The 14856-nt window shown below is 47.3% G+C and overlaps 1 protein-coding gene across 1 annotated transcript in view; it reads right to left on the bottom strand.

The window, feature by feature from the left end:
* LOC138497543 (uncharacterized) overlaps nucleotides 1–14856 on the bottom strand; it is a 522626-nt gene that overhangs the window by 284337 nt on the left and 223433 nt on the right. The gene's annotated exons all lie outside the window — the stretch shown is intronic.

Here is a 14856-nt window from a genome sequence, read left to right as displayed (position 1 = left end):
ACAATTCAGATACCTTGGTATACAAATCACACACAAACTAACGGACTATGTGGGGAAAAACTTACATCCAGTGGCGACCAGGTTCAAGGATGATGTTCGCCACTGGATGTCCCTACCACTCACATTGCTGGGACGCGCGGCACTCTTCAAAATGATGGCCCTTCCCCGTTTTCTCTACGTACTACAAAATGCACCACTACCAATAGCACCCAGTGAGTTCCATAAAATAGATCAAACACTTAGGAGGTTGTTGTGGAAAGGGGGGCACCCACGAATGGCACTTACTACCATATAAAGATCCATATGGGAGGGTGGGATTGGACTCCCCCGGCTACAGACCTACTACTGGGCCAGTCAAATGGCAATAGTGAATGATAAATTGCATGGGGATACCACTCTGCCGCATAACATAATACAAGATACCGATGCACAGGAAAGACCCATCATGAGCCTCCTTTACCAGAAAAAAGAGCGACCCGCTGACCCATCCATGTTGTCGCATATAACCCTAGTCTGGGCGATACACATAAATACCTAGGTTGGGATAAAAAACTAACTCTAGCACAACCACTCTGGAACAACAGACATCTCCCGGAGGTGAACAAACTCCCTAAATGGCAAGCATGGGCCCAACTAGGTATTACGAAAGTTGGCGATGTGATGAAAGAAAATGTGATAATAGCATTTGCAGATCTAGCTGCCACCTTTGCACTCCCACCCAACGAGCAATACCACTGTATCCAGCTCAAACATGCTTTGCAGGCCCATCTCCCTGAATTGAGTGACATACCTGATTACTCTCCACTAGAACGTAATATATTCCCAGAACTGCTTAAACAGAAAGTCACATCGACTATGTACAGTGCTATTAATTCCTTTGCTACGAAAGAGCTGTCGAGCCTGAAAGCCAAGTGGGAGAGGGAGGTAGGTGATATACTCCCAGAGGAATGGGTGACTGCGTTGATGTACCCCAGAGAATCAACTATCTCCTCCAGGCTTAGATTAATTCAACTGAAGATATTACATAGGATTTATTACCCAAGGGTGGCACTGTTCAAGTGGGGAAAGGCTACGAATCCATACTGTTTGCGATGTAAGAGGGAGGAAGGCTCCTATTATCATATCCTGTGGGACTGTGCCATCATTCAACAATACTGGCAACAGTGCTGTGATGAACTGTCAAGGGTAATGGGCAAGAGGATACTTGCAAATCCAAAGCAATTACTGCTGGGGATAGAAGGAGACACTGATCTAACGAGGTATGAGAGAGAGCGTTCTTATCTACCACCACTGCAATACTCAAAAGGAACATAGCGCAACTTTGGAGCTCCGAGAGGCCACCGAGCCTTGAACAATGGATCACGGATGTGGATATCTGCATCGCGATGGAAAAGAGAGTTTATACTGCCAGGGGTTACCCAGAAAAAGCGCAAAAAATATGGCAAAGTTGGGAAGAGGCGCACTAAAAGTAACTTATAATACAGTACCGTTACGCTACCCAGAGACATGCAGATGGACTGGTGGGTGTATTGCGAAAGGGACAAAATGTTGTGGCATGTTTTGAAGCTCGTTTGTAAGGGGCCACAGCGGGGAGTTGTTGGCGGGCGGGTAGGGGAAGTTTTGTTTACCCCACTGTGTGGGGCTGTATGTTTTGTGTTTCCAAAAAAACAATAAAATGTGGTATTAAAAAAAAACATAAGGGCACAAGCCCTCTCTACGTGCTTGCAGCTTTGAAACCTTCATATGTACTGGTCCACCCCCCTCCCCAACCCCTTCAAGAACCACGTAGCAACTTGTGTTTAAACCTTTGTGCCTAAAACAGAAAATCAAAACTTGTGGTAGTCGGGCACATTTTCCCACAGAGAGTTGCATGTGTCTTTGCCTGGACCGAGCTGAAGTGTCTTTGTTATCTAGGTATTACTTCACCCCATCCCAAATATTTTGCAAAACTGCTGCAATTCCCTCTCCACATCTGCGCTACCACTGTGGATTGCTGCCGTAATCTTTTTCTTGAGATAAATGTCCTTTGCTGTGTCCGCCCATTCCTTTAGGATGGGGAGTTGCCCTCTCTTCCAATGTCTGGCATGGCATGCCCTGACCGCCAAAAGGAGAAAGTGAACCATAGAGGGCAGGGGGGGCATTGCTCCTTCTGCTTATCCAGACCAAGCAACACAAGCACAGGGTCCAACATCAAGTCCCTCCACTCCACATCTTTGATCCACCCCAGTACCTCTGCCCAATATCTGGATCTTCGGACAACGCCACCACATGTGCCAGTAGTCAGCTCTGTCTTTGCAGCCATGCCAGCATATGGGATTCACAGTTATCGCACCGGGTCATATTTTCACTGGTGTAGTAGCTTCAGGCCATAGAGTTTGTAGTATTGGCAGGATATAGACGTTTTATAAGCCCTCCTACACATGTGTTGCCATAGATGTCTATCCAATTCCCAGCCTATATCCCGCTCCCACTTCTGTCAGAGGCCCTCCACCACATTCCCCGGGAGTTTCCAGCAAGGCGCTATAAAGTAGTCAGATGAGACCCCTCATCTCTGTGTGTCCGTCAAGAACCTTTTTCGACTGGGGTGAGGTCTCTTTGTATCTTTGCCTTCCATTTCTCAGCTGTGAACACTCTTTTCAATTAAGGTATAGAAGCACAGGCAGCCTTCCTATCTCTAGACTAGTTTCCTATACATTTCCCCTGCTCACACAGTTGACCAACTCTGGAGAATCGTGCATCAAACCATTTTTGGTATTCATCCAGCTCGGGTACCTCGTTCCATATCGGGGATACCCAGATGTGACTCATTGGGGAGGGCCATGAGGTGATTCTCTGCATCCTGGCTCCTTTATTTAACACCTCCCAGTAAACACCCAGAAACGGGTGTTCCCTAATTCTCCTTGGGAGCTGACCTCTAGGGACCCAGAGCCATTCCCCTACCGTCGCCGGGCTCAGGTGTTGGTTTTACAGGAAAACTCATTGTTTCTTGCAGTCCTCCATCAGGTGTGGGACCGCTGCTCTGAGCTGAGCCACCATATAGTATAACGTTAGGTCTGGGAGCCCCCCTCACCCCTGGTCTTTTGGGAGTATCAATGTGTTGTAACCCACTCTGGGGTTCTGGTTCTGTCACAGGAACAGCATAATTCGAGATTTAGGTTCTCTCAAGAGTGTCTCCAGGGCCCTGCGGGTTAACATTTGAAACATGTACAGGACCCTCGGTAGCAGGTTCCTTTTTAGGGCCTCCCCATCCATGAGATCTGTCCCTTGGCCCTTGCCATTTCATTGAACAGGGTGGCAAATAAAGGGGGAAATTGACTGCACCTAGGTCTTCACCTGGCCTAACTATGGTAACCCCCAAAAATCGTATGCTTTCCCACTGGATTTCTAATCCCAAGGGCCGGAGCGCTTCAACATCTCTTTGGTCGTCCCCTGCAAAGGGAAACACAGCTGATTTGTCCTTGTTCACCTTGAAGCTTGAGAAATATACATATTCCTCAATTATTGCTAGGGCTGCTGGGGTTGAGCTTGAGGGGTTCTCCAGATGCAACAGGACGTCGTCTCCATATAGCCCCACCTTGAATTTCCTGTCACTGACCCTTATCCCTTCCACCTGTGGGGCCCTTCTAAGCCGTTCTGCCAACAACTCCATCGTAAGTGTGAACAGGAGTGGCGAGAGAGGGCAGCCCTTTCTCGTGTCCCTCATCAGATTGATGGTCCTCGATAGTCTACCTTTGACCATCGCACGAGCCACCAGGGAATCGTACAATGCCCATATCCCCTTGAGAAACCCGTCCCCATCCCATACTTCTGCAAGGCCCCATAAAGGAAATCCCAGTCAACCCGGTCAAAAGCTTTCTCAGAATCCAGGGAGCTCAGCACTGGGTTACCCTCCTTTTTTGCTGCAGCCTCCATCAGATATAGTGTTTTACGTACTGTGTCATCCTTCTTTTACCCCTGGATAAACCCCACCTGGTCAGAATGGGCCAGTTTTGGCATGATCCCCTCCATTTAAAAGGGAGATCGGACGTATGATATACAATTCTTTGGGTCCCTTCCTGCCTTAGGTATAACAGTTATTAGTGCTCTTGCGAACGAGGGGGGTGCGTCCCCAAGGTCAGGATGCTATTGAACAGTTTAGAATGTGCTGGGCCAATCCTCCCGCAAATGCCTTGTAGAATCCTGCTGTGTAACTATCGTCGCCAGGGGCCTTCCCTACCTTAAGAATGCGAATAGCTCTCAGAACTTCCTCCTGTGTGATCGGTTTCTCCAGGACCGTGACCTCATTTTCCTGGAGAGTTGGGAGACCTCCTTCAAATATCTGTCAAACTCCACCTCCTCTGCTTACCTCTCTTTTCCGTACAATTGCTCGTAGAATGTGGCAAATTCTTGGGTAACTTCACCTGTCGTAGAGTGTAACTGTCCCTCCAAGTCCACAACCTCAGAGACCCACTTGTCCGCTATCAGACCCTTAAGCCTCGATGCCAGCAGGGCATCTGCCTTCTCTCCATTCTCATAGTATCTTTGCTTAAGAAACTGTAGGCCAGAGACCACCTTCCCCACTTCAAGTTCCCTCAACTCACTTTGTTTCTCTCTTGCCATTCTTGTTATCGCCCTTCTTCCCTCCCCTGGGTACCTCAGCTTCCAGCCTGCGGATCTCCCCACTCAGTTTCTTCATTCGGTGGATCCTAACCCTCTTCTTCGAGGCGCCCTCCCTTATCAGAAGGCCTCTCCAAGTGGCTTTAGCTGACTCCCAGACCATACATAGGTCTATCTCTCATGTGTCATTTATTTAGTACTCCTCTATGGCCTCTCTCATTTCCTTGGCAAAGGCCAGGTCCTTTTGTAGGCTATCATGACAGCGCCATAGTGTTTCTCTAGGTCTGAGGCCCATCAACACTACACCCATGTCGACCGACCAACTAATGGGACTGATTTCACTGGTCATTACTCTCTAGGCATGTTGGTGGTGAACAAACCAGTAGTCTATCCTCGTTCGGGAACCATGGACTGGGGAAAAGAAAGCAAAGCTTCTTGTGGCTGCGTGACATTCCCTCAAAACATCAATTAAACCCTGATCGGTCATGTATCCGAGGAGTCCCCCTCCCCTTGTGCGCCACCACCTCCGGGTGTAACCTGACCACCACTGTGATCCATGAGCCGATCTGCCCACATGTTAAAATCCCCTCCAACACGAGGAGTCCCACCGTTCGGGTGAGTATCTCTCCCATGACTCCCGGAAAGAAATGGGACTGGCCCATGTTCGGGCACTACTTTGCCTCAATAGTCCCAGATACCGCCAGGGCCCTGCCCCAAACATGTGCCTAAGCTATGCGAATCCTCAAATTAAGGAGGTTACCCACTCCTCCCTTCTTGGTAGACCCTGATGCCCAGAACGTCTGCCCAACTTGAGCCCCTGGGACGCGCCTTTCCAACCCCCGAATCAGCCTCATCTCTTGGACCAACAACACATCTAGACACCTGTTTCGAGTCTCACTGCCCAGCAGTGAGCACTTAGTGGGGGAATTCAGGCCCTTGACATTTAAGGTCCCCATCTTAAGTGCATCGGCTCAGACCCCTATGTCAAGCTGTGCCATTCTGAAAGTTACTCAAGTGTTCTGACCACACTAACCTCCTTGAGCCCCTGATGTCTATCTGATTATGGACTGTCCTCCTCCCCTTCCCATCCCTGCCCCCCTTTGCCTACCTCCCTTTCTGCTTCACGCCCCTTCCCCTGCCCCCGCCCACGCCATGTACCCCCTATGCTGGGACACCTTCTTTCCCTGAGAGACGGCCAATGTGTGATGGGCCATCAGGGGTGGCCAATGCTTCGCCCACCATCTCCCTTACATCCTCCCTTTCCCGCGTCTGCCCGTAAACTTTGCAGGCCCTCTGGGACCGGCTGCTCAAATTCAGTCACTTTTCTCTGCCCAGGGCCTCAGTCTTATTTTGCCGTAGGCAGAGTGTTCAGCTTCTTATATTTCCTGCCTCCTGGCATCCATCTCTTTACATTGCGATTTCCCTTCTGGAGTTTGCTCCATTGGTGTGCCACTGCTGTTCCCCTCACATTCTGTGTCCGAAGTCTCCTCCTTCAGGACGTGAAGAACCTGTTGTGCCTCCTGGCCAGTTGTGATATGATAGTCCAATTCTTCTCTTTCAAATGTCATTGTGAAGGGAAAGAACCAGCGGTATCTGATGACCTTCTCCGTAAGCTATTGGTTCAGGGGGCGCAGTCTCTTCGTCTGGACAGGGTAAGACCCGACAGATCCTGAAACACTTTGACCGTGTCCCTCTCGAATTGGATGCTGCCCAGGTGCTTAGTTTTATCAATGACTTCCATCTTTTCCCTGTACCTTAGGAAGCAGACAACTATAGACCTTGGGCCCCTACCCCCTCCACCGTCACCTCTATGGGCCCTTTCCAATTGGAAGTCCTTCCCTCCGTCCGCCATGAAGATAGAATTGATCAATCCTTGGACTTTCTGTCCTACATCAGCTGCCGTTTTTCCCTTCTGTTCTCTTATCCCGAGAATACGTAAGTTGTTTTGACGCTCCCTGTTCTCGAGGTTGTCCAGTTTCAGCAACGTTTCTTCTTCCCTAGACTCAAGGTCTGTCACCCGAGCCTCATTCTTCATGTCTAGAAGGTCGATCTGCAGGTGGTTGTTTTCCATCCCCTCCATTTTATCTTCCAGTTTATCGACCCTAACTTTGACGTCACATATCGAGGCTTGGATGTCAGTCCGGATGGCCTTGATTTCCTGAAAAATATTTTTCAGATCGTCCCTGGTTAGAGCAGGTGCGCTTCTGCCTTCAGCCATGGTGTCCTTTTTGTTTGGGGTGTGGCCTGGGTCTCTTGAAAATCTGTGGGGTTGCTATCCCCGAGTCAGGGCCCTTATGCTGTGAAGTATGGCCTTGAGGTCTCGCCAGTGTGGCTGGGTGTTTTGGAGCTGCCCTGTGCCGGGTTTTGAGCCTGGTCCGGCTCTATCCACCATGCTGGATCCTGTGTTGAATCTTCTGTGTTCGCTGTATGTTCTGGCGCAGAGGGATTAAGTGATGCCTGTGAGGACCTCTCCCACCACTCCCACTGTGCCTGTTAGGGGGTATCCCCTGTGTTCCTTCGCACCTGCGTTTTTAGGGGGTGCTGGGCCTCTGGACTGGTGTCAATGGGGAGTCCCCCCGTCTTCTCTGCTCTGGGGCTTGGCCTGCACTCCAGCTACTCCCCAGATGTGTAACCCTAATGGGTCCTTTTCTGTGAAGTGGCGCTGTTGGCCCCATGGGCAGCGGGGTGGGGAGTCGGTTTTTGACTGTTGGCGTGCCCGTTGCACTCCTCGGGCCACTTCCTGCCCCTGGGGCAATTTATGCCTGGTCCTCATCCGGGTGGTACAGGGTCCACCTCCCCTCTTTTGATCACTGCAAAGTAGGGCCAGTCCCCCGCCCCCTTTCACCTCTTGGGCCCTGGGGAGCACCTCACCTCTGGCGCTGTGCAAGTCCACAGTTTCTGGCTGGCTCTGTGGTCCGGGTCCCTCCATGATAGAATCCCGACTTATCTCTGCTGCTGGGCCTCCTCGACTCACCTGAGGCTCTTTCCTCGATGCTACTTGGGCCTGTCCTGGACTGCCTTACACCACCGTAGGCAGGGTGGGCCGATCCACCACCACCCTGCACCGAGTGTGCACCAGTGGCTCTCCCTGCTCTGATATCATGGGGAGTTGGGTCTCCCCACGTCGCGCTCCAGCTGGACTGCGTCGGTGCTCCGCCAGGTCCTGGGGGGATTCCGGTGGAGCGTCCAGATCGCTCGAGTCTCCTGCCTCTGCGCTGCTAAGGCCCTGCTCGGCCTACCTGCGCTAACCACCAGCGGTGGGTGCGTAATACTCCTCGGCTCCGCACACTGGGTGTGTCAGTCACTGGTGTTCCCGTTTCGTCAAGAGGCACTGCTCTTGGTATCGGGGGGAAGCCGTTATCCTCAATAAAGACGGTGTGTGGCCGAGCTCCGTCTTTACGCGGCCATCATGGTCTCCTTGGCCTTGACAATTTTGAGATACAAAGAAATACTTTCGTGGATATAAAGTACCAACCAGGATTGCAGTCCCAACTCCAATCTGATAATACTGATGGGAACCGATTTTGGTAAACCAAGGACTTCTTTCCATATGCGTCCCTCAAGTCTATCCAAATATTTTCTATTTCTAAAGAAAACAAATTCTATTCCGTAGAGTACAATCGCTGATATCTTCATGCAGTAGAATTCAGTGAGAGGGGCAAGTGAATATGCACTTAATTTGCGCTTCAACACTTTCATCATTGAACTACATTTTCTTAATTTTCCCGCCATTCTCATTTTTGTCTGTTTAGTGCATTTTTCGTAGTGCACACATAACCCAGATAACAGAGTGCGAGAACCTCTAACACTCTAATGTTGTTGATTGCCCAGACATACTTTTTCCTCTTACGTTTATTTGCAATAATCATGATCAGAGATTTCCCTGGATTTTTAACATGTTTTTTCTGTTAAAGCTAGGAAGCCACCCCGTCCAATGAGCGCTGTAGGCCAGCAAAACAAGACCAAAAGACTGCCTTCTGTCCGGCTGCGGCTCCCTGGAGACAAAGCTTCCTCGCCACGCTGCAGCCCTTCAAACACACCGGCCAGCGTCTCAGCATCCCGCACTACACCGGTCCTTCTGGGCTCCTCTCCTTGCAGCTTCCTGCTTCTTGGCCTCATGGTTCCATCCAGCAACCCCAGCTCGCTCAAAGACCCGTGCAGAATCACTTGTTATATATTGCAGGTGAGAGTCAATAGGAGTCAGGTGTGCACAGTTGGGTAAATGTGCCTGACCTTGCCTGACTCTATTAGTGGGGACAATTCAAAGGTGTTGGATGGTAGGCCTCACTGTGTATCACTATGTTGTTGCTATGTGTACTCCACATTATTCTCAGTTGCCTCTTTCTTGTCCCAGTGTTTGTTGGAAATGGAGAGGGGGAGAGAGGGCAAGATGGAAATTGAGATTTAGGGGTGAAATCAGTATAAGTTGATTGAGAGAGGAAGGAGAGGAGTTCTCTGGCCCTGTCTGCATGTGGTGGTGTCTTTTCTGTCTGGTCTAAGCCAGTGGAAGATAAGGTATTACAGTTAAAACTATGTGTTTGGCATATCTGGCCCTCCTCCTTGTCTGTTTTTGTTCTACTGCAATACTTCCACTTCCTTCTTGGATTAGGGATCCCGGCAGAGGGGTAGACCGGGTAGGGCCTGAGTGGGCCAGGCCCACCCAAAATCTGTAAATGCCCACTCAGCAGTCCTGTGCGGACATTTACAGATGTTAATGACACTGCGATGGACCCAATTACATTAGCTTCAGGCCCCACTTCTTAGACAATCCTGGCTACGCCTCTGGACCCCGGAACCTGAATACCCCACAAAGGCTTCTGAGATTTCCTCCTCCTCACCTGCCGTCCTGTTGGAATACTACGCCTCATCGGGGGTACTCCCCAAAGAACAACCGCGGGCTCCCCTACCCAGGTGAGCCGCCCTTGGTCATCCACCCCCAGGGTTGAGATCCAAGAGCGATGGCCCTCCCCAGGCCACCTGAATAGAGGATTCTCTGGGTCTGCATGTGAGAATACCACTATATTTCTCACAGTGAGCAGGAAAGGGAAACTGATATGGGGTTCAATCAGACTCATGAGTTATTCTATTTTCTTATGGTGCTTTTAAACCCTATGAATGTGACAGTGACCAATAGAGTGTTCTCAAATGAATCACAGGTAACTTATCAACCTACTGGTGGTAACGAAAATATGTCATGTTCAGTGATTTCAGAGTATCAATAAAGTGATTCCTCAGTGTTCATGGTACCATACAGTTAGTGAGACAGATAGAACGGGGTGCTGAGAAGCGGTTGTGTATCCATCCCTGGGAATGATTGCATTTTATATTCCTAACCTGTTCAGGAGGAGCATCAATCAGGTTGGAGAAACAAAAAAGAAATGCTATTTTCTTAGAGGGATAAAAGGGAGTTGTCAGATAGGGTGTGGAATGGAGAAATACAGCCCTTGCCGCATGGAGGGTATATCAAGGCCAGTCTCTCAAGGATCATTGGGGTCATCTAGAAAGAGCTAGGAGCTTATAATAGGGGTACTCCTTGCCATTACAGATGTGAACATGCGAGAGCGCTACGTCATCAGGACTCTTAGCACGATTACCAGTGAAGTGCTGACCTAGTTGATCCATGAACTGGTAGCTGCCGGAACAGCCTTAGAATGAGATTTTGCCTGTGCTGAGGTTCAAGACTTCCTGAGGAATCAACTAGTAAGCATTTGAGAATATGTGGTTCGTCACAGTTAGTCAAAAATCTTTAGAAATGATTAGGGGAACCTTGAAGATCAGTGGCCCTGAAGATACCCGTGGGAGTACAGTGGATGGAAATGCAGGTAATGAGCATACACCTTTCAAGCTGAAGGCCCAGTTAATCGCACATGGACTCCCACAAACGAACATGAACTGGGGTCTTGCCCTGCCTGTAACTGGAACTGAGTCACTCATTGCAATATATGTGAGGTGCAATCCCTTGGGAGTCCCGCTTGTTATCTGACGTCTGTCCAAGAAATAGCCCCTGATATGTGATAGTTATAGGAAGAAATGGGGATTTATTGCCCCTCCAACCTCCACAGCTGTTATGCCTAAGCAAGTTAGCAAGGGGATAGGCGGTATGGGTGGGCAACAGGATTTGCTGGGAAGGTCATGCACTCTGTAGATATTCATTTTATCTTGCAGGCAAAAACTGCAAAACAATATATATTGAAAGGATTTGTGTAGTTTATAAATGCAAGAGAGACAGGTGGACAAAAACATTGATTATAAGATTGACAATTGTTCAATTCAAAAGCTTGATGTTTTAGTGTAGTCTTTTATACAGTTGATGTAAACATTCTCAAACATTTCTTTGTCCCACCTGTAATCATCTCCTCAGTTTCATCATTTTCATATATCAGAAAAGAAATGTAAATAATGTGTTCTTATGTTTCATAGATATATTTAATATGTGAGAACACCTCTACCTGTGTTTGACCACCCTTTTTGGCGCATCTTCAGGAGGATTTTAGCTTAAACTATTCCAAATGGCACAGCTTCTTATTTTGCTAATGTGGTAAATCACGCGGTCAAAATAAGAAGCTCTGCCTAGACTAGCTTATCCAGTTCTTGAAAGAAATAAAGGATTTCTGAAAAGAACTACATTAAGCTCCCGAGTGAGCACCCTCACCAAAATGAATCCTGTTGTTGATTATCAAACCTAATGTTTATGTTAAAGGGTTTTATACCGCGCACTGATGCCACTTGTGTGGCCTCCAGGCGCTCAGGCAGCTTTGCAATGCAAGGAGGGTGGGTGGATGGTTAGATGGGTTGAGTGGGAAAAGAACAAGAGAGCTGTGATGTGCTGTTGGCACCCTCTGTTCGGAAACACTGTTCCCTGAGCCTAAATGAATTTCGGAAGTTCTCCACCATGTGCTATTATATGCAAGATTATGTGTGATTTGTTTTGTTGTTGTGGTGTTGTGAAGTACGTGCAGACTGTGGTGCTGTAGAGGTCTGGCTTTGTTAAGTCAAGAGTTTGAGAGGTGTATGCATGGAGTGTGTTTGTTAGTACGGATTGTTGTTCATCAAAGTCCTGGAAATCCACCCAAGTGCTACACACCTCCCATCCCCCGAAATCCACCCAAGTCCCAAGTGTATCACATCTCCCACCCTATGGATCCATCCAAGTGTGCCCCCACCCCCTGGAAATCCACCCAAGTGCACCACTCCCCCATACCAGAAATCAATCCCAGTGTGTCATATCTCCCCCCCTGAAAATCCATCCAAGTGCATCACATCTCCCACCCCTGAAATTCACCCAACTGTGCTAAAACTCCCATCCCAGAAATCCATCCAAGTGTGTCACACCTCCCACCCCAGGATTCCATCCAAGTGCGTCACACCTCCCCCCCTGAAACTCTGTCTAAGTGCATCAGATGTCCTACCCCTGGCACTACCTAAGTGTGTCTGATTTCCTAACCCTGAAATCCATCCAAGTGCATAACAATTCCCACCCCTGAGATCCGTCTAAGTGTGTCACACTTCCTACCCATGAAATTCATCCGATTGTGTCACCTGTGGCTGTCATGATCTTTGTCTCCCGCTACTTGGCTTTTCTGGGTTTTACCTCGATTGTCACCTCAGGGGTCATGATTCCTAAGCATCTCAGGGGTTCGTTAAGCTGTCTTGGTATAGGCCCTATATCTATCAAGGTGCTGTGTTCACTGGCCTCAGGGGAATCTGCAGGGAACGGTTAGTCGTCTTGCTCGATACCCTACGGGCTTTGTCTATTATCTATTGGGGAGGTTCTGGTGCTTTACTCCTGTTCACTTGTTGGTACACAGTGGGGGTAAGCCTAGGCTGAGAGTATCCCTTCCCTGATGTTCCCTCCCCCAGTTTCCCTTGGGGCTCCTTCCCTGGCCGAATATATCGGGCCTAACATCTTCTCCAGTTTCTTAGTGGTCCCTCTTTGAGGGGTTGTGGGGGGCATCTTTATTTAAGGTCTCTATTCCCAGTCCTATCACTTTTTCCTCTATTGTTTTTGGGCTACTTTTCCTTTTTTCAGTACTTGCCCGGTTACGAGGTGTTCAGGCGCTGTTCATTCGGTTTCATTGTGTTCGGAGCTCAAGAGCCAGGTTTTGAGATGTTTTCTGAATTTTGTATGGTCCGCCATATTTCTTATTTCCCTGGGAATGGAGTACCATCTTTTCACAGATAGACAGGAGAATGCCGATCCACCCAGTTTTTTTCTGTGTGGATTGTTTGGGTTCTAAGTGGATGTCGTTGCAGGATCTCAGGGTTCTGGTTGGCTTGTAGATGGAAAGTTTCTTTTGAATAAATTGTGCTCCCTGGCCATGTATTTCTCTGTCCATTATGCACATTGGAATAATGGAATCAAATCCTCCTGACAATGTTTATATCAACTGTATAAAAGACTACAATAAAACATCAAGCTTTTGAATTGAACAATTTACAATCTTACATTCAATATTTTTGCCCAACTGGTGCTTTTGCATTTATTAATTATACAAACTCGTTTTCAATTTAAACACTTTCGGGCAGACACAAAAGTTGTAGTTAATTAAAAGCAACTTGGAAACCCAAATATTTAGAGAATATCGCCCCAAGGAAGAGTATATGTCTGCACATATTTTTCATTAGAACATATATATATATTGGCCTGCCGAGAAGAAGCGGATGGTAAGGTTGCATGTGGAATTTCATCACATTTTCCTAGTAGGTTTAAAGGGTTGTTAGAATTATTGAAACAGGTTGAAAAGATTACTGATGTTCAGCGGGACTTGCATGTTTCAGATGTCATTTTTAACGGTGAAAAGAAGGCTTTCCAGGTTGTGCACCATACTGCGGCTCTGTGTACTTCCTATGACATGATAAGTCCTATGTTTGAAGATGTTAGGGAAATACCTTTACATGCCACCTCTTTGTGTCCAATACTATTTTTTGTTCATGTTCTGTTGTAGATGGTACAGTTGAAAGGACCGGATTGTTGTTAACACCACACCTTCCAGACCCTATAGGATGGGAAATAGTAGTTGCTACAATTCTTCAATGATGTTTCAGGATCTTTATTATGAACCAAATGAATTGCAGCTAGAGGTGGATGCCCTGATTAGTGGGATTTACATTGTAATATAGGGGAGTAATAAAGTTATGTCTGCTGTTGCGGGTCAGAAGATGGACACAGACTCTGGTCTGCCATTTCAGTATATGTTTATTAAATAAAAATGTAAAAACTCCTATCTTTCCCTCTATTAAGGGTGTTTCCTACCTAACCAAACTAAGGTGCTTGTCAGTCCCAGAGTACCCACTCTGACCCTACCACTATTAGAACACGATAAAGCCCAAGAGAATGACTTCCTTCTCCTGTGAGCTGGTTCTTCACCACGTTCAGTTCTGTATTGGATCTTTAAGTAGTTATTGGTAACTACTTTTATCAAGTCCCACAGTTCTGACACTGGATCTTTACAAGTTTCACGTATACTTTCTCTTTCATTATTCCTTTTCTCTTTTACACATTTCCCGTCTTATTTCTTGGTTCTTTATTCTCTTCTCTTTTTGCAGAGGTAAAGAATTAGTTTTACTCAATGTCCACCCTTTGCCTTGAGTAGAAATACTTTTTGTGTGTGCATATAGCTCTTAATACAAAACCTTATACAAGACAGAACAAAACAAAATACAATATACCATAATAATTTAAATAATAAACATTTGATCTAGTCTAACCTACCCTAACAAAGGTTAAAAAACGCAATTCAGAATAAATATCATCTATACAAGGCAGAGCTGCTAAACCTAGTGAAACATAACTTCCTGACATTATCTGTAGCCAAACATCTTCCGGATCAAAGAGCCTCCTGCCAGAAACAAAACAAGAAAGATGACAAACTCTCAAAGGTCTAATCAGCGCGCAAAGCAATATTAAATGATGTAACAATTCAGTGGTTCCCTCAGCCCTACACAATCTACATGTCTTTTTGTTCCGGTCAAGACCCAGTCTAGCACGTTCAACTTCAAAGGTAGGGAGTAGATTTAAACAACATTGTAAAAACTTTGTTCTCCACTTAGCCTTAGGAAATCTTTGTAGGTAAGACCCAGCAACAAAAAGCATTTTAGGGAGGATTATTGTGTCGCTAAATAAAGAGGTCTTAAAAACGAGTTCTGTTGTGGAGATCCAATCGTTCTCTTACAATGCACGCTTCATCCTCCCAGGATCATCGATCAGTGATTCAACTCAACGATTTAGATTTAGCATTACTCCAGATGAGATCCTCAAGT

The sequence above is a fragment of the Ambystoma mexicanum genome, chromosome 5q, assembly GCF_040938575.1.
Source record: "Ambystoma mexicanum isolate Mex_15411 chromosome 5q, UKY_AmexF1_1, whole genome shotgun sequence".
NCBI classification, from domain to species: domain Eukaryota; kingdom Metazoa; phylum Chordata; class Amphibia; order Caudata; family Ambystomatidae; genus Ambystoma; species Ambystoma mexicanum.
Note: the sequence above shows the minus strand (reverse complement) of the source record. Positions and strands in the feature narration are given on the sequence as shown.